Source organism: Microcebus murinus, chromosome 12 (genome assembly GCF_040939455.1).
Source record: "Microcebus murinus isolate Inina chromosome 12, M.murinus_Inina_mat1.0, whole genome shotgun sequence".
NCBI lineage: Eukaryota > Metazoa > Chordata > Mammalia > Primates > Cheirogaleidae > Microcebus > Microcebus murinus.
In genome coordinates, this window is record NC_134115.1 from 71,124,204 (window position 1) to 71,144,286 (window position 20,083).

The 20,083-nt window shown below is 40.3% G+C and overlaps 1 protein-coding gene across 1 annotated transcript in view; it reads left to right on the forward strand.

The window, feature by feature from the left end:
* The first annotated feature begins 2,339 nt into the window (after positions 1-2,339).
* The window catches only part of PALM2AKAP2 (PALM2 and AKAP2 fusion), a 428,813-nt gene continuing 411,069 nt past the window's right edge, over positions 2,340-20,083 (forward strand). Inside the window, exon 1 of the mRNA XM_012736750.3 lies at positions 2,340-2,621. The gene's annotated coding sequence lies outside the window, so the exon portion shown is untranslated. The remainder of the gene's footprint in view (positions 2,622-20,083) is intronic.

Sequence of the window (20,083 nt, forward strand, 5' to 3'; positions counted from 1 at the left end):
AAAGCAAAACCATCAGGACAGAAATCAGATCAGTGGTTGCCTGGAACCAGAGGTAGGAGGAGTAAATTAACTATCAAGGCACTTGAAGGAACTATTTGGGGTGATGATAATGTAACATCTTGACGATCGTGGTGGCACATGGCTGTAAAATGTGTTGACACCGATAGACCTGTACACCTAAAAAGGGTGAATTCTACTGTATGTAAATTATTCCTCAATAAACCTAACTTCAAGTAAAAAGACCACAAAAACAAAAAGGAGTGTTGAAAATGTCAAACACTGCATATAAATCACACAAGAAGAGGAGTGAGACAAGCCCATTGGGTTCAGCATTGGGGAGTTTACAGTGAACAGTGTCAGTTGCATGTGGGAGGCAGAAGCCAGAATGATAAGCATTGAGGAGGAGGCAAAGATTGCTGGTTGTTCCCCAATACTCATTTCCCCCTTTCCATGGAAATGGAGCCCCCAATGTTCAGATAGGCTCATGACTATGCAGAGTGAAGACTGCTTTGTCTAGTCTCCCTGGAAACTGAATATAGCCACAGGATTGAGTTTTAGACAAAGAAATATGAGTGAGAATGTCCTGAGGCAGCTTTTGGGAGCCTTCCTTAAGAGGCAGTTGGCACGCTTTCTTTGCCACCTCTTATTTGCTCCTTCTACCTTTGTGCTGGCTGGAATGCAGACACAATGGCTGGAGCTAAAGCAGCAAACTTGGTCCATGAAGGGACTTTAAGAAGGGAGACCACATATGATAGAGCGATATTTTGAAGAAGCCTGGGTCTCTTTGCTCTTTGAGGAGCAAAGCAGCTAAACTAACCCAGGAATGCTTATCTCTGAGCTTTGTAAGAGGTAGAAAAGCAAATCTCTTTCCTGTTGAAGCCTCTTAATTACTCAATCCTACATGCTACAGGGAGCAGATAGGAAGTGAGGGTGTTGGGATGGTGAGCCCCTACAACACTCTCAAGACTATGAAGGGAAGAGGAAGTCTAAGATGGTGACTGCAGGGGCACATGGGTTGAGGGAGGGTTTTATGATCTCCAGATTCACACTAGATTCTCTGCAAAGGGAAACCTGCAATTGATCTAGAATCTCCTTCCACAAGACAGCTCTAGGAATCTTGACTGTGTTTGACTTTGTGGCTCACTCTCCAGAGGGCAAGGAGGAGCCGTGAACCCACTGGGCACATTTCCCACTGGTCTCCCTCCAGCCCCTTGATGTGTAGAGCTCCTTCCCATCTAGAGCCACCTGGCAGGCTGTTGGTTGGCAGGAATGCCCTCCCCTGTCACCCACATGCTGGATCCCTCTCCCCTTCAGCCCAGTCCCTCAGGGACACCTTTCCTGAGCACCCTCCCCAAGCAGTCCACTTCCTTTTCATTCTCCATCAGAGATTTTTTTTAAAAAAATAATTTTTTAAAAATATAATTCATAGACCATAAAATTTTGTTCACAGAGTTGCATAATCATTACCACAAATTAATTTTGGAACATTCATCCCAGTATCTTATTACTTTTACTAATTACTTTTTATAGCAATATTTTCAGCCTGCGGTGATATGTTTATTTTTCTCTTTATTTCTGTGCATCGTCTTTCTACTTGCACCTGCGACTTCCGCCAGGGCAGGGACTGCGAAGGCTATGCCTATGCTTTGTGCTGTGTCCTCAGCACCTACCAGACACTGGCTTGCTCAGGGACCTGGCTGTAAGACACAAGGAAAGCCCGAAGCTGTCCGGTCCACCCTTCAGTGCAGCAGGTGCAGGACACCTGGTCGGGAACCAGGTTCCTGACCGGAAACCGTTAGGAGAGCAGGATTCTCAGAGGGGGTGGAGGCAGGGAAGTATATACCCCAGGGGGGCTTATTACCACGGGGTGGGGCCGTGGTAATTTGGGAAACCATATACAATATATCTATTGTTTTCAAAGATCAGACTAGGGAAAGTATCACTGGACAACATCTTCCTGGCAGGCAGGACTACGCAGAATATGGAGTGAAACGGCGAAGGACGTGGGGTCGCCAAAGTGGTGAAACACCGCATTAAGGCGCCGCGACGCAGATGGAGTTTTCCTCGGGGAAACTCAGACCGATGCTCGCTGGGCTGGCACAATGGCGTTTCCGAACCCATGCCCAGCCCACTGGGGGCAGTCCTTGCTATTTGCACAGGCCAGACGCTTCTTGCAACTTCCAAGCTGCCACCTTGCCAATGACTCAACTGTTTCCCTACGCCCTCTGGGCTGTGTCACCCGCCGCAGCCGCCCCTGTCCCCCTCCCACCGCCCGTCCCAGGGGAGCCGCGGGCACACCTGGTGCCTTGGGCGCCCGGGCACTGCGCGCTGGTGGCCACATCGCCCGGCGCGCAGCTGCCAGCGCGCGCCCTCCCCGAAACCCTTCCGTGGAGTGGCTTGTCTAGCGCCCGGCAAGCCGCACTATCCAATTGCTTCCCGTTTTACTCGCAGGCTGGGAGCGGAGAGAGCCTGAGCGTTCACTTTCCACCCTCCAGGGGAGGAGGGGTGCGGGCGGGGAGGGGAGACGGCTCCCAGCTCCACCTCGCGCGCGGCTCCCACAGCGGCGAGCACCGCCGGCGAGCCCCGCAGCAGCGCGCCCGCCGCCCGAGCCCCGCGACGGAGTGAGTATCCCCGCGCCGCGCGCTGCCCTCCGCTCGGCATGTTGCCATGGCGACCGCGGCAGCAGGCAGAGCCCGCCCGGTCCCGGTCCAGGATGGGTGTTCAATTTCAGCCCAGTGTGTACGCCTGCTGTTTCTATAGCAGCCGCCGCGGCGGCAGAGGCAGGGGTGGGAGCCCCGGGTGGCGTGGTCTCGAGCGGCTGCCCCTCGGCCAGCAGGGCCTCGGGAGGGGCATGGTGTTGCTAAGGACGGAGGCACGGTCTAGGCTTCCCCATCCCTGCCCCAAGCTTCCGCTTCGCTTCTGGGGAGGGGGTTGGCCGCAATAGCCATTACTTCCGATCCATAACCATGTCAGCATTATTGGACTGCAGTTAAAAAAAAAAAAAGCTGGGGGGGGGGGCGGGTCACTGCGGATGGGGAGCAAACGCGGTTTGGTGTGAAGCGTGTAATGGAAGGGTGATGAGTTAGTGTAATTTGAGCCAGGGCTGCAACCTCCTGGCTACTAGAAACCATCAGAGGACCCAAAAGAATTGATTTGTTCCTGGGGTAGTGGAAAGACGAGACAGAAACGTGCCAGCGACAGCCAGGAGTTGAACTGCAACGTTTGGCACCGTGGGCAGGGCGCGGGAGGGGCGGGGAAGAGAGGGCATGAAGACAAGAGAGGCGTTAACCAGAAAAGACGGGTTGTGGGTCCGCTCTAGCGTTCCTCTCTTCTCTCTTTTTGCATCCCTGCGTTGCTTTTTGGTCACTCTCTCAGGCTGCTGCCGCAGCAGGGCCACTCTGACAGGCGACAGCCAGCCGGTCCACTCTCTTGGTCAGCTTCTTCTCCTCTTGTTCTTTTCCCACGGATACTTTCTGACATTGAGGCTGTATGAAATCATATTTCAAGTTGGAGATAATGTTTTCAGATATCAGGACTTTCCTGCCAGACCCAATAAACCCTAGATACAGCTTTTATCCTTCTGCATATCTGATTATGTAGATGCAATTTAATCCTCACCAACAAGGCTGCTAAAGCAGAAGTGAGAGATGGTGTGGCATTTTAGGAGTGAGGAGTCGTGGATTTCAGGCCCTGCCTGGCCTGCCCCTAGTGCTGTTGACTTCCTACACCAGTAATTTAATATCTCTAAGCCTCAGTTTCCCTACTTCTACTATGGAGACAAAGATGTTCCTTACTCACTTTTAAGTATTTTTGAGAGGATCAGATAAGATTTGTACCTCTTCTAAGGGGCTTTGTAAATTGTAAGGTATGTACAAATTTAAGAAACTAATGTTGTGGTTAAAAGCTGGGCTCTGGAGTCAGATTATCTGGGTTTGAGTCTTTTGACACTTTGTTGAAGGATGTTAATCTCTCTAGGTCTCATTTTTCCATCCGGAAAATGGGAATTATTATAGTCACTATTTCATGTGCTTTTTGTGAATATTAAAGGAGTTATACATTTAAGTTGATACAGATGCATATAAGGTTCTTAAAACAGAGATTGACATAAAGTATGCTCAATAAATATCATCAATTACCTGTAAGTATTATCTATTATTTAGTACTGTTACAACAGTCTCTAGCATCCTATAGGTTCTAAGATTGGAACCAAGCTATTTTTTAAAAATTTATCAAGAAATACAATGCCTGAAGGGCAACTGAGAGTACCAGAATTCCTAAGATACCATTGTAGATGTGGAGAATCAACCAGAAGCTACAGCAGGCTTAGGAACACAGAACAGAAACTGGGCAATTTGGCTTCTGGCATGCTCCATTCTCATTCCTTGTTGTCACTCTCTTAGACATGGAGACTGTCCTTTACAAAAGACTGAACATAGATCTAGTCACCTCACTGGGTAGGGTTAAAGGATAACCAGGTTGTTCACTGGGGTGGCAACTGTTATCTTTACACTCTCACATTAATAATCTAAAATATAATGTACTTCTCTCAAACTTAGCACTTGGGTGCTCAATAACAGTGGAACAGCACACCGGATTTGTAAGTTCACAAAGGCCCTCAGACCTTTCCTCCATTTCCTCTTGGTCTCCCAGCTATGGTTTTATTCCAGGTGTGTTTACCTGACACCTGGAACTCTTTGTGCACAAGGACGTTCCTTATCACAGTCTTCCTCTCCTTCCATAGGATCCAGATTGCTGCCTCAACCAGTTTCCTTCTCTGCTGATCAACCCTGGCCTTCCTGTTCCTGTGTGACGTTCCAAAGTTCTCCTTACATTCTGGTTAACCTCCCTAATTTCCAAATGTCTCTCTGTTGTCTGCCACACTTCCTTTGCTTCCTTAATATAATTAGATTTTTCATTCATTCTCTTTTTCCCCTGTCAGAATACCACCTTTTTCTGTTTTTCCTTGGATCTCACAAAATTTCCCTTGTGCCAAATATTGTCCTCCTCCTCCGTTAAACTCTCCCCAAAATCTCATCCTAGCTAGCACAACCTGCTTTGAATATGAGTGAAATAGGCACTCGATTCTTTTACTTACTGTGACCAACTAATGTTTATTAAAAATCAATGGAAAGAGTGAATAAAATTCACTTCTTTTATGTTTTAATTTAACCAACAAATATTTGTTGGGATTAACATGATCAATAAAACACACATGATTCTCATCATCTGATGAGAGCTAGATGTTAAATCAGTAAACACAGGTGAATGAATATATTATGCAAAGTCCGATACATGCCATTAGGGAAAGAACACACAGAAAATAACAGGAAGAGGACATAGGTTAAATTAGGGGGTCAGAGAAGCCTCTCTGAGGAACAGATGTTTAATGAGAGACCTAAAGGATGAGTAGAAGTTGGCCAGTGAGAAGTGGAGGAGAGAAGCATTCTGGGCTGAGAATGTAGCATGTGCCAAGGGCCTGAGGCAGGAGACACACTGGTAAGTTAGGAGAACTGAAAGAAGGGTAGTGTGGCTGGAGATTTGGGAAAGAAGGAAAGATGGTTCAGAAATGAGGCTGAATAATGAGGCCAGGGTAGATCACAGAGTGTCAGGTAGTACCCGAGAGGACTTTGGATTTTATCCTGAGCACATCGGAAAGCCAGAAGAGCTTTATACATGGGCATGATGACATTATTTGTGTTCTAAAACTTCAAAGCTCAAAACTTCAAAAAAGGCAAAACTATCTTTCCTTCTGAAGGGATTTAAGACAAATGACACAGAAAATGTGTTAGCTGAGCATCAGAAAGCTATAAATGTCTGCAACAGGAGAAGGGTATTATCAATTTTAAAAACCAGCTGTGTGTTGTGTGTCAATATCTGATAGTACTCAATAAGCCAAGGTTGCCAATTTAAAATGAAACTGAGTGGAAGATAAAGATACAGTTATTTATTCATGAGCACTATTGGTTTTAGTAAAATAAGACCATCTTAGTTTAAGAAAAAAAATCTAGGTAATAAACAAGAAAAGAGGGTACTAACTTACCGAATTTAAGATTTTTCTTACTGAAGTGCTCCGTACAGGATGTATAGAACAGAGGCTTTACTATTGGAAAGCCAGAAGGTAGGAATGACGTCATGTTCTGTACAATGTCAGAGTTCTGCTGCAGGAGGTTAAGTACCAGGCAGTGGAAGGTATTTGGCTACCCTCCTCAGTGGGTTGGGTATGAGATGGGTGTGTGTATGGAATGCACTTTAGCGCCTGCAGTTACTAATCTGATATCACACCTATAGACTCTGCCTCACACTTCTTGGGAATAGCATGGGATCAAAAAGTCACAGAGAACAGAACATGGGAACTCTTCATATTGTTGCCATCCCTTAAGCACTGGAGCTCTGACAATGCTGGTGGCAGCCTCAGAGCAGAAGTGGCATTCTCACCTCCCGTCAGACACCTGTTCATCACATGGGCTTAGCCTCAGGACAAGTTTAAAGCATCCAGAGGGGATCATAAATCATCTAAAGTTTGATTTTGCAAATGAACATATCTAAGTTCATGAAAGGGTAAGAGAGGCAGAGACATTGAGTTACAGATAACCTCAGGTTTTTAATGTATGCCTTCATTCATTCATGCCATCATGCATTTATTTCACATGTATTTACTGAATATTTTCTATGTATCAAGCATTGTGATAGGTATTTGGGATAAATGCTGACCAAAACATCTCTAACCCTGTCCTCAAGGAGCTTAAAGTTTCGTCTATAGGTGACTATGGGTGCTGCATGATGCTGAACTATTTTTCTTGCTAAACCAGTCCTCCTATGACACAAAATGTGGCACGTCATGTGTTCAGTATATTGTTGGCATTAAATAAATGTCTTGAGAAATGTGTAAGGCTTTTAAAAGCTAATTTTATGATGAAAGTAAGGTATGTTTTTACAAAAGAATCCAAATGTTATAAAAGTTTATGAAGTTAACCTCCCCACTTTCCATTTTCTCCCTCAAACCTCAGTCCCTAGAGGTGATTACCATGAGCAGTTTGTAAGTCTTCCCTCAGAGATTTTCCATGCAAACATCATAGAGTTGGAAACACACACTTATTTATGTAGGTTTAAATGTTTCTTTTACATAAATGAAATCATACCACATGTCGTTCTGCAGCTTGCTTTTTCCACTTCCTATATTATGCATAATTTTATATCTCAATATATACACATCTACTTTATTTGCTTTTATAAACTGTTTAGTAATAACTTTTGGAATATAGTTAACCAAGTCTCTTTTGGTGGGGATTCAGGCTTGCTTCCACTTTTTGCTCTTGTAGGCAATGCTACAGTGAACATCCTTGTACACCTTGCAAATGAATTTGTATACTATTTTCCAGAAATGGAGTTGTTGGGTGAGTGAACATGCACATTATAAATTTTGCTAGATATTGTCCAGGTGCTCCAAAAATGTGTTACTTTACATCACCACCAGTAATGTTTGAGAGCCCCTGTTTCCCCAAATCCTTGACAACCCTAGCCATATTATGTATTTATAAAGTCTAACTTTATGTAATTACTCTGTTAATAGGCATGGCCTGTGCTTTTGCAATTGCCATTCACCAGTTTCTCAGAGAGACTAGAGAGCCACAAAATATAGACACAGAGCTCGAGTCCAGAAGATAATGTAAATCACTTACAAAGGAAAAACTTAAATATCTCATTCACTTTTAAAATTGATCATGTAATTTTTTGAGAGTTTGCCAAATTTAGACTGTTAATGGATCCTTTACTCTTAAAGTTGAGAAAACGAGCAAATATCACTTAGCCTTCCATTTGCCATTTGTTACAGTTATATTATTAACAAGTTTCACATTTTCAAGGTATTTAGCACTTGCAATTTTGAACATAATTCTCACAGTTCATTCAATCAACAGATACTATACTGTTTCAGTGCTCTTTTCATACTAAGTGCTGTTCCCCAAACTGAGAATACAGCAGTGAACAGTTAGACTGGAGGCGTCCTCAAACTACGGCCCTTGGGCCACATGCCGCCCGCCTAGGACATTTATCTGGCCCACTGGGTGTTTTTGCCACTGCTGCCTGTCCTGCTTAGCAGCCAACTTGTCCCGGGCCCACAGTGAGCACTCTCCAATGGTCTGAGGGACAGTGAACTGGACCCCTGTTTAAAAAGTTTGAGGACCCCTGAGTTAGAGAGACAAAAGGTCCTCTTCTCAAGGAGCTTTTATTGGTAGAGGAGAGAGATAGCACATATACACTTTAATGTCAGGCAGTGATAAATGTTAAGAAAAGGGAATAGGTTTCTAAAGTGATGAGTTGGAATAGAGATTGGAACAAAGTGAGCAGATGAGCCATGTGGAAGGAAGAGCAGTTGCAAAGGTGCTAAGGCAGGACCACGTTTTGTGGGCTTAGTGTCGGTCTAGATCTTAATGGAGTCAGATCACCATTGGCCCTTTCACCAAGAGCATCCTCTTTTCTGAACAATTTATGTTGATTTAATGTTTAGTTAAAAGGTTTTATTTTCAAGCAGGGTCCAAGGGTGTTACATTCTGTATGTCTTTAGGTTGTTTCTTTGAACAAATAAATTGAATGTGTATAAAATTATAAAATGATGGATTTTACCCTTCATAATTCTGTAGATGGTTCCATTGTGTTCCAGGATTCACTGTTGCACTGGAAAAGTCTGAGGTTAGCCTGACGATTTCCTCTTTGTATATGGCTTACTTCTTCCCTCCTCTGACTCTTGCAATATTTTAAAATTTTTAATTTGATGCTGATCAAGTTATTTCTAAACCATGAAAGTTTAGTATCTTCTTTGTGATACTGTTCACTGCAAATCATTGTTTTGTCCTGTTTTTTTTTTTTTTTTCTGGAAAATGGTAGTTCCTTTGATTTGAAGGGTTTTCCTTCACTTTTTATAATGATATTTTCCTTGTAGCTTTCAATTAAAAAAGTATTTGTTATGTTACCTACCACCAGGACATCTATTACCCATTGCTCTCCATAACTATTGATTTTGAATTGCTTTAACCCCCCCCCCATTCCCATGAGTTTTTGTTACATTTAAAAGTCTGTCTTGTAGGTAATTGACTTTCTTTCTAAACAATATTTGTTTGATTCTTACTCTAAGTAGCATTCTCTTCTGAATCGGTTTTATTGTTATCTTCAATTTATTTTCTGACTCAGCTAGCTCACTATACACGTATTTTTTAAAAATGATTCATATGTTCTTTGATTTTTTGAATGAAAAAGAAGAATTTATCAGAAAATTTAATGGATTTCCTGTGCTATTTTCTGAAATATATTTATGTGCCATTTGCTTGTAAATCTTTCCTTTTTACACAAATAATAACTATGAACATAGAATCTATGCATGTTAATGGATTTGAATTTATTACCCATTTCCAAATGGAGATAATTCTATCCAAATCTGCTATTTGCACACGAATAGATAGGAGGGATGGAGGCCGTCGTTTGGGGGAAGACATTGACTTACAATTTTGTCTCATAAAAAATTCCTCACAACTCTGCAATGTCTTCTCTTCTGCTTAAAAAATGCCTTGCAGTGAGTAGTAGATCAGTCACTCAGATCACACATCCCAGCTTACCGAGTGAGGGTGTGCATGTGTGCGTGAGAGAGAGAGCAAATTGGGGGTGGGCAGAGGGATAGACACGTATTTGCTGCATATTTATCACTACTTAGTTGACTTTGTTTAGCCTCTAGGAAGTGGCAAGTCATCTACAAAGGTAGTTGCTATTTTCCTTCTCTTTTTCTACATCTCTTGCCTCCAGACTATTCCTCCATGTTAAGTTTTTAACTGTTAGGGTTTTGCAGACGATAAAGATGGAGGATTCACACAGTACCTCCAGCAGTGTCACCGTCTGCATCGCTGTGGTGACACCAGCCCTACCACAGAAGTATCTCCTACTTCTTGCAAGTCCTCAATGCCTAACACTGGGCCTTCCTAAACTCTCTCCTTTCTTAGAGAGATATTTGAAAACAATTGAGATCTGTAGAAGTATATATCACTGTTTAGGGTTGTCCATTGATTCAATTAAAATTCTGTTCTTTTGGGCAGATAATTCTTCTAGTCTGTGATCTGAGAACCTTAGTTCTTTGCTGGTTTCATGGTAGATAACATTTTCTTTCTTTTAGTTTATTCCAGCAGTTTTCAGGGAGGTATAGAGAAAACTTGCCTTTACCATATCTTTGAGTGAATCAGTGAATCTTGTGTTCCTATGAAAATAATATTGGAAACTACTAAATGCCATTGTTCTGGACAGTTTTTTTTGTTATTATATGTTTTTTCCTTTGATTCTTAGGAATGTGGATGGCAATAAAAAGTTCATGAATGAGATTATGAAGACTTTGCAATAGAAGTACTTTGGAAAAGGTATGAAGGGTGGATATTCTCCTTCTCACCCTTCATATCCACCCTCTGACCTCCCCCTCCTGCTCTGTGCCTTCTAAGGCTGACCTCTATGGACTCCATTAATGTGCCTCTCTAGCCCTTTGACTTCCTTTTTGGTCAGTTCAATGGAAAGGACTAGCAAGAGATCATGCATGGGGGAAGAGTGGGGTCAGTGTAATTATGCTACTTTCTCCCTTCCTCCAGGGTAGTGGCTTGGCTATGGCTTCTTCCCTCTTCTGAAGGCCAGAGCTCCTGCTTTCAGTCTCCTCTTGCAGCTGGTAACCACTTTCTTCCTTTGCTCCTTTGGGACCAGGTGTAACTATGGCTCTCCTTGCCACTTTGTTAGCCCCTCCGGGCTTCACCACCCATGTGCCTAAGCCTTTGTAAAGCAGTCTCTTTATCAAGCTCACCTCAGTTATCCAGTTGGAGGAGGCTATTTCCAGCTGGGATCATAATTCATATGGTATGCAAAGGATAGAAGAACTGGAAGTCTTACAAAACATACGTCATATTACTGCAATGAGACTTGGCGGTTTTTGTTGCCCATACATTCTGGTCATTAGATCCTGAGGTTCCAACATAGGCAAGAGATACTGCGCTTGTTATGAGCATACTCATAAACTCAAGAAGGAGAAGCTCCATTCCACAAGCTATCAAAGTGTTCATTTGCTTCCCATTCAAAATGTCATTTTTCTTATTACTTATGATAAAAATCTCCCAAATTTGACTTCTCAGAGGGAAGACCAATCTCAGTTATGGGGAGGCTTAACTGGAATTTTATTTTACATTAAGAAGTGAAATGTTACTTCCTTTTCATTATAGGAAAGAAATTCCAAGTCAAAATTCTGTTTTCATGAATAGATATATATATATAGTATTTGACCTGCTGTTTAAACATGTGATAATTTAGACTACCAGTAGTGTATAAATGAATGCCTCCTAAATTGTTGCCAAGTCAATTAAATCTATACCATCATGTGTAATCTTCACGGAGAGTACGAAAGCATAAAAGTATAGTCTAATCAAAAGGTGTGTTTTATAAGTTCTGAATAAGTGGGCTACAAATTAAAGATATTATAATCCATTTGTTTTCATATAGTATTAAATATTTATATTTGGAAAGCAAGCTGTTGTTTCAACTACTTGTCCTGTTTTCAGTGCCTCCGTTTCTCTCAGTTATGGTCATGCATTTATTCCTCAACTCATTAAGTACCTACCATGTGCAAGACATGGTTCTGGGTACCTGTGACATAAATATGAGTAGGACACGGCCCCTGCCTTCACAGAGGCCACAATCTAATGAGGAGCAAGCATAGTTGGCCAAGAAATTATAATCAAATACTCTCAGTGTTATGTGAGGGGAAGGTTTGATGGCATATTGTCTGTCAGAAGCATATAGCAGTGGGGTAGGAGCCTAAATGAATTTTAGGAGTCCCAGGATTCTAAGATGAGATCGAAATTCAAGCCTGTTCTTTAGCCTCTGAAATTAATACAGCATAAAAACACTCTGTTTTTACTGTATGGACTAGTCTTCTTAGAACTGGTTAAGTCACTTTCCAAAAAAATGGCCGAGCCAGTTCCAATATTAAAATTTGTTTGAATAATTGACTTAACCTTCAAGTGTTTTTGTTTGCACTAATGAGCCTATGACTAATGCTGCCTCCAGTAGTCTTGCTGCAGCGTTGTGGAGAATGCCTGCCCCCTGGAGGAATGAGAAACTCAGTTTTTCAGATGATAGTGCAAAGTGAGATCACAAACAAAATAAAATAAAACAAAGCAAAACGCTTGAAGCTCAGACTTGTTGGGGGAGGGGGGGCAAGGGCATTATTTGAAACCTTAAAATTTGTGTCCCCACAATATGCTGAAATAAAAAAAAAAGAACAAAAGGCAAACAAAACAAGAAACAAAACAGAACAAACAAAAACATATAGCATAGTTGGGCGCTGCTAAATCCTTTTTAGATACTTGGTCTTAGCCATCTTTGCTGAAATCACATCAAAAGTCTCTGAACTTTTGAAAGGCATTAAAAGCTGCCAAACTGTAGCTTATGAGCCATTCAGGGAAGCCTTGAAGAAGTTGGTCCAGAAACATTTTTGAAGTCCTCTATTCCTTATCTTCTTATCTTCTTGTCTTATCTCTTTTCTTACCTTCTTTTCTTAGAGGGAGGCATGCAGCATTTAAATTATAGTATCAATAATGAAGTCATTTCCTAAGACAGCACCTTTCCCACTGCAATGTGCATGCTGATCATCTGGGATCATGTTAAAAGGCAGATCCTGATCCTGTGGGTATGGGGTGTGGTTAGAGGGTCAATACTCCCAACAAGCTTCCTAGGAGGTAATGCTGATGCCACTGGTCCGCAGACCATACTCGGAGCAGCAATATTCACAGTGCAAAGACAAAGTGCAGCGCTTTATAGAATGCAAGAAGTGTGGTCTCATCCTTTTACACTGCCTTTCTCAAGACAGCCTTTGTGGTAGGAGATTTCAGTGATGAGTTGGAGTTCAGCAATCTGTGTGTGAAACATGTAAACATACAAAGCAAAACCTAAGCTCTTCATTTTAAGTGGCGTAACTTAGCAGTTCCATGTGGATAGGCAAAGTTTCTATTTTTTGGAAAATCAGAACAGGGTAGGGGGTTATGCAAAAAAATGTATACAAGGTAGATAAATGAAATCTTATCTTTTAAAATATGAATTTGAAAATTTGGGGGATTGTAAATAATTTATAATCTAAAAATATTTTTCTCTGGCTAGTCTTTAATATTTAAAAAATAACTAGTGAGTTTAATTATTTGTGTTCTCATATGGCTGTAAATCAGTAATATCTTGGTATAAGTGATTATATGTTATGACTATATGAATATGAACATGATATGTTAGGCCCAAGAGGCTTGTGGTATTCCATTTTCTGAACAAGATCAACAAATTTGGGATCCTTATTATTGAAAGCAAGGGAAGAGCAGCTTATTTTATAAAGGAGAGTTCCAACATGTTACTAAGTTTTGTTTTCATTTCTGTGAGATTGGATTCAACCCCCAAAATCTTTCATCATAAAAGGAGCTAAACATTATAAGGACAGTACATGTTAGAGAATTAAACTGCACAGAACAAGGCTCAGTTATGGATTACTAAAACAATGCCTCTCCTGCTAGGAATTGTGTGTAAAAATTAAAAAAGAAAAAAAATGATGGCTCTCCAAACCTCATTACATTTGGGCAAATTAAAGCATTAGTTCCTAAGGACTTTCGGTATTGCTCCCCACAACCAGCTTCATCAGCTGCACAATGTGATTTTCTATTAGTTTCACTCCAGGTCTTAAAATTGAAAGCATTTGATTATGTCAGGATGGTGTGCATATGACTTTAGTGCAAGTAGAGAAGAAGGGCCCTGCCCTGAATAACAAAAATCAGGGGTGTGTGTATATGAAACTTTCTATGTTTTAAAGCCTCCTTCTAAAATGTCACTCTTCATATATGCATATCTGGGTCCTATTTTGGTAGTTGTCCTTTTATTCCTTTTGTCCTTCTCTTGGGAAGTAGAAAAGGATTCCTAATCTCAGAATCCCCAAGTTCCTGGAAAAACTTGGGCACTTGTCACCTTCTCCCTAGATTTACCTCCATTGTAAGGTTGGTCCAGGGTATCCTAGGCCCTCTGGGTGACAAGGAACAGAGATTTTTATAGTAAATCTTACAAAACAGAGATATAGGGTCTGTGTGTGTGTGTGTGTGTAAAATATATATGGCATAAAATTTACCATTGTAATCATGTATAAGCATACGTTTCCGTGGCATTAAGTACATTCACCATGTTGTACAACCATCACCACTATCCATTTCCAAAACATTTTCATCATCTCAAACTGAAACTATGCTCATTAAACAATATCTCCCTATTTCACCCATCTCCTAGCCCCTACTCTACTTTCTGTCACTGCAAATTTGCCTACTTTTAAGTGCCTCATATATGTGGAATCATATAGTGTTTGTTTTTTTAATGTGTGGCTGATTTCACTTTGTATAATGTTTTCAAGTTTCGTCCACGTTGTAGCACGTGTCAGAGTTTCGTTCCTTTGCAAGGCTGAGTAATATTCCATTGTGTGGCTACATCACATTTTATTATCCACTCATCTGTTGATGAACACTTGGGTTGCTTAGACCTTTTGGCTCTTGGGAATAATATTGTAATGAACAAGGATGTATAAGCATCTGTTTGAGTCCCTGTTTTTGGTTCTTTTTGGTATAGGGTCAATAGATATTTGTTGAAAAGCCATTATGAGCCAAGTATAGTACTTTCTAGAAGCCAGTGCTATAGAGGAAATGGACAGTGTCCCAGCCCTCATGTACACACGTGAATGATAAATAAGCAGTTTTAGACACTAGAAAATCCTGCCAGAAAAACAAATTGAGAAGTGGGTTAGAATATCTGGGGCTGGGTGAAAAGTGGGTCTGGGCAGCTCCACTTAACACAGGAGGGAAGGGAGTTCCAAGCAGGAGTGGCCAGTGTGAAGCCTGAGATGGAAATGAGCACCTGGCTGTGGAAAGAGGGGTGTGGGGGAGGGGAGGGGAGAAGAGGTCAGAGACCAGGTTAGTTAGTAGAACCCTCTAGGCCACTCAGGGATGGGTCCAGGTGTCATAAAGCCTGAAGTTTATATAATTTTGGGATCCCTTCTTAAGAGAAAGAATACAAAAATATCTTTTTTGCAAATATTACAAAATCACACCTTTACCATGTAAATATATGACTATTTACCATGTAAATATATGGGTCACTTCCAAAGGTTGTCGGGGTTGCCCAAGTGAGGGGCTGTGGCTGTTAAGGTTCAGTAGGTCCACAGTGATCTGCCTGAGTCCTGTGACAAGTCTCAGTTTTGTCTGAATGAGGAAAGGGAGCCATTGGGGGATTTTTAAGCAGAAACATGACACGATCTGGTCTGTGGATTAGCAGGGTTGCTTTGGCTGCTGTGTGAAGAATGGACTGTAGGGGGCAGAAGAGGACGCGGGGGATGGGGAGGAGGCTGTAGACACGTTGCAGGTGAGAGCTGACTATGGTGTGGTTGAGGGCTACAGCAGACCCGGTGGTGAGAAGTGGTCAGACATGACAACAGTTTCGAAGGAGAGAATTCAAAATGGGGATTGCTGATGACAGCCCAACAGGCACACACACTGTGTGGTTGATGAAAAGGGGATTGTTCCTTGCATTTCATCTCAGCCTCCCCAAGCCCCAGGTCTCTCTGTAATTGCTGGAATATTGTCAGTCAGTGGCGTTTAGGAGCTAAGCGGTCCTTTCCAATGCTATTCAAGCTGCACAATGTTAGCCTTGACCAGAGTCTACTACCTATTTCTCTACTCAATTTTCACTATCTCGTGGCTGAAAGCCTTGGGAATTGAAAAATGTATTCTCTGTATAAGAGATGTCAGTATCTCAAAGTAAAGGTCAGAGGCCCCAGGGTTAGAATCTTTGTGGTCCACTTTCTACACATTTTTCAAGCAAAAAAGATTCTCAACCACTATGAGATTGTTTCAGATTCAGGAGGAAAGCAGTCATTTGTCATTTGCAATTTATGATTGTTCGCTTCTTCAGCCACCAGCCTGATGGCCTTTCATGTGGACCGTGAAATATTGTGACTTACTGGTTTTTTGAGGAGGGAGAATGTTCACACTTTCTAAGCCAGCCCATCTGGGGTCTAGGAAGGAAACTTTGCCTGGGAGGAATTAGCCAGTTTTTTAGCATGGTGGCTTTATGTTTGGTGAGAGCGAATGTGATACAGGGTGTGTGTGTGTTTGTGTGTGTGTGTAATCAACTGAGGGTCTTGGGAACACGGGAGACAGAAAGAAAGCTGTAGACAGAGAGAATGAGGGTGGCAGAGAGAGGTAAAGATAGAGATGGAGAAAGGGACAGAAACAGAGAGACTGGGCTGGAGGAGGGAGTTTGTTAAGTGATAGGTTTTAGGGGTTTGGATCCCAAAGCAGCTCAGGCACAGGGAACGACAGATAAGTGTTTGCTAATGAGCAACAGGTTAGGTAACAGAGTGCTAGCACCTGAGCTCTCCTTGCTTAGAGCAGTTTTTTTTTGTGTGTGTCTCAGGAAGTCAGGTGAGAAGTGATAATGGCTGGCGGAGAGTAGCAGTGAAGGGGGATGAGAAAACATCAGATTTCGAATAAATTTCGAAGATTGAGCTAACAGATTATTATTATTTTTGTTTGTGTGGCAGATTGTGTGTGTATTGTGGTAGAAATAGAGGACTCACAGAGGAGGCCAAGGTATTTTGGCTTGAGCAGTAGGTAAATGATGTGCCATTTGCTGAGACTGGGAACTGTTGTTTGGAGGTGAGGAAGCAAGATTTGGTTTGGGAGCATGTTAGGGCTGAGATGCTTGTTAGATATCCAAATGGAAATGTCGAGAAGGAGGTTGGTTATATAAGTCTGGTGTTCAGGGAGGTTGAGGAGCTAGATTAGGGAGTCATCAGTCCATAGGTGGTGTTTAAGGTCATGGGAATGGATGAGATCACTTCGGTATCGAGTGTAGATAGTATAGACAGAGACAAGATTCAAGTTGATAGCCAGAATTTTCCAATATTCTGTGATCAATAGTTTTAATGCCCTGTATCCATCTAGCCATTTTATAAATATCTCTTTTGACTGCTCTAAAAATCTTATTTAAAAAAACATTCACATAACTTATATAAAAATAATATCTGCATATCTCAAGGGAATTTAGGAATAATTGGGTTAGCATATTAATGCCCATTCATAATAAAAATTCTTAGCAATTAGAAATAGAAGAAAGTTATCTAGTAAAACCTACAGCAAATATCATACTTCATGGTAAAAGGTTAGAAACAGTCCCTTTGTAGTCAAAAACTGGATTGTAATCCCTAGAGCATGACTTCAATTCATCATGCAACTTAGAAATCCTAGCCAGGCAGTAAAACAAGAAAATGAAATTAGAAGTATGGAATTTTAAAGGAGGAAATAAAACTATTATTTTTGGCAGAAATATTCAAGAGTCTATGATTGTCTAGAGAGTTCAGCAAGGTTGCTAGATATATGATGAATATACGAAAATCAATTTCATTCCTACAGTCCCACAATAAACAAATAGAAAATCCAATTTTTAAGAAAAAAATACAATTAGTAACAAGAAAACCTGAAAAGTACCTACAAATAAATTTAACATAAACATGAAAGATCTTTATGTGAAAAAATTAAGTTTAGTGCATTTACAGATTAATGTTTAACTCTGTATATCTCTATAGAAAATTGTCTTGTGAGAGTAAATAAAGCAAATATCTTCCAAACAAACACGAGAAGTTAATGAAAAAGATGCTGATGGTGTTTTTTTGTTTTTCTGTGTTTTTAAAAAATAAATACATGTTACATTTGTCAGATACTTTTTTATAGATCTAATGAGATAATCATATGGATTTCCTTTGCTAATATTTTATTGAGACCTTTGTATCTATATTCATGAAAAACATTGCTTATAATTTTCTTTTCCTGTAATACTCTTGTCAAGTTTTGGTGTCAGTATTATGTTAGCAACATAAAACTGGCAGGAAAGGGTGTCCTCCTCTTCTATTTTGTAAAAGAGCTTAGAAGTGTTACTGTTTCTTCTTTAAATGCTTGATAGAATTTGCTTGTGTGAATTCAGATTGGATTTTTCTTGGTTGGAAGGTTTTTAATTATAAATTCAATTTCTATAATAGATATAAGACTGCTATACATTTCTTTTTGTATTAGTTTCAGTAAGTTGCATATTCCAAGGAATTTGTTTATGTTATCAATTTTATTGATATAAAGTTTTTAATAATATTCTCTTATTATCTTTTTAATGCACCTAGGAATCTCTAATGATGCCCCTTTTTCATTCCTGATATCTGTTATTGTGTTTTCTCTTTTATTAGTTTTAAAGAGGTTTATTAATTCTTTCAAAGTATAACTTTTGTTTTTATTGAGTTCTCTATTGTTTGTTTTCCATTTCATTGACTTCCATTCTTTTTCATTTATCTTCTTCTGTGTGTTTTGGATTTAGTTTAATTTTTTTTTTTTTTTTTTTTTTTAAGACAGAGTCTCGCTTTGTTGTCCAGGCTAGAGTGAGTGCCGTGGCGTCAGCCTAGCTCACAGCAACCTCACACTCCTGGGCTCAAGCAATCCTACTGCCTCAGCCTCCTGAGTAGCTGGGACTACAGGCATGTGACACCATGCCTGGCTAATGTTTTTTGTATATATATTAATTGGCCAATTAATTTCTTTCTATTTATAGTAGAGACGTGGTCTCGCTCTTGCTCAGGCTGGTTTTGAACTCCTGACCTTGAGCAATCCGCCTGCCTAGGCCTCCTAGAGTGCTAGGATTACAGGTATGAGCCACCACGCCTGGCCTATTCTTTATCTAACATCTTAAAATAAAAACTTAGGCCATTTGAACATGTTTATCCTTTTCTAATATTAATATTTCATGTTATAAATTTCCTTCTGAGTACTTTAGCTGCCTGGCACAAATTTTGATTTGTTGTGTTTTTATCATTTGGTTTGAAATATTTTCTAATTTATCTTGTAATTCCTTTTTTGACTCATGAGATACCATCTAGTATAATTTATCTTCAGCTTTAAAAAATTTCTTTAGTATGTTTTCTTGTAACACGTTTCTGCTGGTGATAAATTCTCATGGTTTTTGTTTATCTGAGAATGTCAAATTTCACCTTCAGTTTTGAATAATGTTTTGCTGGACATAGAATTCTAGGTTGATAGTTGTTTTTTCTTTTTGTGCTTTTAGTACTTTAGGTCATTCATCTTTCACTTTCATTTTTTTTGATAAGAAGTCAGTCCTCATTCTTATCATTGTTCTCCTATATGCAATATGTATTTTTTCTTTGTTTCCTATTAAGATTTTCTTATTATCTTTGGGTTGCAATAGTTTAACTATGATGTAAATGTATAAATGTAAAATGTATAAATGTATAAATGTAAATTTCTTGTAATATTTCCTGCCTGGGGTATTGAGAACTCTTAGCGTACATTTTTTTCAAATACTTTCTCCACCTCATTCTTTCCTTCCCTATTCTTTCCTTCTGGGACTCCAATTATTCGTATATTAAAGTGTTCGATACTATCCACAAGTCATTGAGGCTCTGCTCATATTTTTGTACTTTTTAAATTTAAATAGATTTTTAAATTTTAAAAGTTTTCAGTTTATAGAAAAGTTACAAAGATAGTTCAGAAACTTCACATATACCCCTTGCCTATTTCTTATGTTGTTACATTACTAATGTCTATTTGTCACAACTAAGAAACCAACATTGGTATATTATTTTCTAAACTTCATACTTAATTTGTACTAGTTTTTATCTAACATCCTTTTTCTACTCCAAGATCTCATCCATGATGTCACATTACATTTAGTCACCATGCCTTTTTAGCCTCCTCTGGTTTGTGATCATTTCTCTGACTTTTCCTGTTTTTTATTATCTTGACAATTTTAAAGAGTATTAGTCAGGTATTTTGTAGAATTTATTTTAATTTGGGTTTCTCTAATGTCTTCTTTATGGTTAGAGTGAGGTTAGGGGTTTTTGGGAGGAAGACCACAGAGGTGAAGTGCATCTCAGTGGTACACACTAGCAACATGACCTATCATTTAAGATGTTTACTTGATCACCTGGCCAAGGTAGTGTTTA